Consider the following 3504-nt stretch of genomic DNA (forward strand, 5'->3'; position numbering starts at 1 on the left):
GGAAGAACGTCTCAAGGAAGTATCACTTAGTCAGGATGAAATTTCGGCCACTGTTGTGAACCATATGTTTGTTGTTCAACATTTAGAAGAAAGAGTGATTAATAACACGAGACTTGTGAGAAATCTAGCTGAACATTATCTTGATAGCCACAATGCATTTCTTAAGCTTTTTAATAATACAATTCATGAGATTTGAGATAAAATCATGTTGGTGAATTGGCGAGTTGATTTGAATACCCTTTTGTTTAGAATTAGTGAAGCCCTATCCACTGCACGTGTTGAACTTTCTGATTTGAGGCAAGCCATTGAAAGTAGTGTACATGGCAAATTAAGCTCTGTTTTGTTGCAACCAAAAGTTTTTATCAACATTCTAGAAAAGGTTCAACATTTAATCTCTTTACCCTTACACATGTTTGCTCCAGTTTCTTTTGATAATCTATATATGTTTTATGGTCTTAGTTCGGTCCAAGCAGTAATTTTTAATGGTTCATTGAATGTTGTTATTAACATACCTCTTGCCAATAAGGACAGTAGTTTTGAGTCATACCGTGTTTTTGCTTTTCCATTTTTCTTTCACAAACTTAACCATTACCTGTTTCTTAAGGTTCACGATGTCCTGTTAGTTAGTCCTGACAGAAAACATTTTGCTACTGTTGACACTAATGTTCTGTCTGGTTGTAAAAAACATGGCATAACTTTATGTCCCTCTGTTTTTCCTTTTTTTGATTCCCATGTCAATAGTTGTGAATTTAACCTTTTTCTTGGCAAACCTTTCTTTGAATTTTGTGATAAATCTATTGTTTCCCTGCAACTACCTTTCTTCCTGAAGACAAATTCTTTGTGGATTTTTGCAAGCAACACATCCATTGATGTTACCTTTTTATGTCGAACGACCACCAAATCTCTTTCACCGTTTACCATACCAATAATCGGTAGTGGTTTTATCAGTAATGCCTCACATTGTGATATTGTAAGTCCTTTTTTTTAGAACTTTTGGTTCTGTTAGTTCATCCTTGACTCTCAATTTAACATTGCCCACTATACATATTCCTAAAGTAGATTTTAATGTAAGTAAGTTGACTTTTGCACCATTCCCTAATTTAACCTTAAATAACTCCATTGTTAAAGATATCAGTAATCTTTTAATATCACAACCCAGTGGTGCCTCCTTTCATGATGTGATTAATCTTCTTAAACCTCACCAGCAAGTTGAATCCAGTTCCTACCTTAACATTGTTGCTGTATCCTTATCTGCTCTGGTTGGCTTGGCCATTTTTATTCTCAGTCTTACTCTTTGGTTCAAGTTTCGGTCTCAAACGACCAACCCTCCTGTCTCTTCCTCTCCTATACCTGCAGGTACTATCTTGATTCCCTTAGCATCATCCTCCACCGTGGAGTAATTGTATCTTGTGTAATGTTAATTTTGCTTTATTTTTGGGTGTTACCTTTGTCATGGGTATTATAGTTTTAGTTAGTGCACTATTGCCATCTGCCAGCTGTGGTGTGCTTTGAGGGGGGGAGTGTGTGCCGTTGTGCACTTGTTGTGTGGGCATGCGCCCATTATTGCTTATATGTTGTTTAATTAAATGCAAACTGGGAGGCTACTTTTTTTTATATTTTTTTTAATACCTAATTGTTTTTAACTTTTTTATTATTTGAAGTATAATGAAATCATTATTATTTTAAGTATCAATTTGTAAGAAATAATTGTTTTTGTATAAAAAATTTTTTTGTTAAAATATATTTATGTCTTTGTTAAGCTTTGTGGATTTAAAAGAAAAACATATGGACTTCAAAAGACTTTAAACATCATAAATTAATTTTCCTTTTGTTTATATTAATATTGTGGTTAAGATTTATTATTGAGTTATTGCACTTAAGTGCAGGAAAGTGTAACATTTTAAGTTTCTCATCTCTATGTATTGTCATATCTATGGTCATCTTCATATTGGAAAGGAAAAGGTAGTACTTTCCTTTCTGTTTTTGTCAGCCATAATGTAGACATCAAAATTTTTGTGCTCGTCACGTATCCATCGACATCCATGTCAAAAGTTGTGTATTTACTACCGCATTAGGTGAGTTTTACCGCCTTTTCCCCGGGAATCATTGTTTTATAATTATTTATGGGATAGTTTAATTTTTTGTTGTTAAAAAACTTGTTTAGCGGTCCGGGAGTTGGCGACCTCTCGCTGCCCCATGCCTGAGGTGTATTCCATAAGCTTCGCCCATAACATCTGGGCACCCCAGGGCTTGTCCCGTGGTTCTACGGCGATGGGAGCCGCCAACAAATATCCCAGGAAAGTTTTCGACGACTAAATCCTAAGCATGCAGCATGGGTAGTTAACCTGTTTCGGCCGCGCGTATCTTCTTGCAATCTCATCGAATATTTCATCAAACTACCCCTTTGGCTTCGAAATCATTTTATTATTGAACTATATTTTAATACTTTCTGTATCTTAAATTTACAATAATTATTTTGAATATGTAACTAATTAATAATTTTTTGAAAATGTAACTAAGTAATAATAATTTTTTTTTGAAAGTGTAACTAAGTAATAATTTTTTTTGAATATGTAACTAAGCAATCATTTTGTGGGGCCCCATTTTTGTTTTGACTGTACGAATACTCAATTAATACTCTTTATCGTGTTTTAAATAAATATGTTTTGTTATGGCTGACCCGATATCAGTGTGTATTTTATGTTGCATTTACCTAACCTTTTTTAATTAATTTCTTATCTATATAAATTCTTAACAGGTTATCAACTTTTGTTCGGTAGTTTTCCCAGTCGGCATATTTCCTCTCTACTCATTATTTATTCAATACAACTAAGTGCCGTGCCATTGAGCCTAAGGTGCTGGAGTCTTCCGTCGTGATTTGCCTTGGTGAGGTTTGGTAAACTGAGCCAAGAGTAGATAACGGCTCACCTACTACAGTGACTATATTATAATGTACTATCCTAGAATCGAAAACAGTCCCAAGAGGTACAAGTACTGCACTAGGCGACGGACGACAACACATTTCCGAGGTTAATCGGAAATCCAAGGACCTTAAATATAAATTAATGGTTTTTACAATTGAAAAACCAAATTACAAACAAGTATTGGGTCTCTGCGTACTGTTTAATACAATCCGCTCTCAAATCATTTAAGTTCAAAAAAACAATAAGTAGGAACAGCTTACAGACGGATTAAAAATAATATTCAAGTTTAGCTTTACAATCAAGGCGGAGATGACTGCCACAGGCAATAAACAGTTAATTTTAGGTTCGTTTCCATTTTACAATAAATGAAATATTACAATATAATACGTTTATACATAACGTCATAACAATCTTGCAATAAAAACTTTAATAATTTTATCTGTCAAGTGACACAAACTAGATTAAATAATGTCGAAAAAAAGCAAAATCATAAAAAATAACCAAAACATTATACTTAACGACGTCGTACACTTCTCAAACTCACGAAAAATAATATGTTACCTAAAAAACAGTAACATTA

General features: G+C 33.7%; 1 long non-coding RNA gene across 1 annotated transcript; it reads left to right on the forward strand.

The window, feature by feature from the left end:
- Window positions 1-1826: 1826 nt before the first annotated feature.
- Window positions 1827-2686, forward strand: LOC134534423 (uncharacterized). Its single transcript, XR_010075492.1, has 2 exons — window positions 1827-2075; window positions 2165-2686. It is a non-coding gene; the product is annotated as an uncharacterized LOC134534423 (long non-coding RNA).
- The last annotated feature ends 818 nt before the right edge of the window (window positions 2687-3504 follow it).

Source organism: Bacillus rossius, chromosome 7 (assembly GCF_032445375.1).
Source record: "Bacillus rossius redtenbacheri isolate Brsri chromosome 7, Brsri_v3, whole genome shotgun sequence".
NCBI classification, from domain to species: domain Eukaryota; kingdom Metazoa; phylum Arthropoda; class Insecta; order Phasmatodea; family Bacillidae; genus Bacillus; species Bacillus rossius.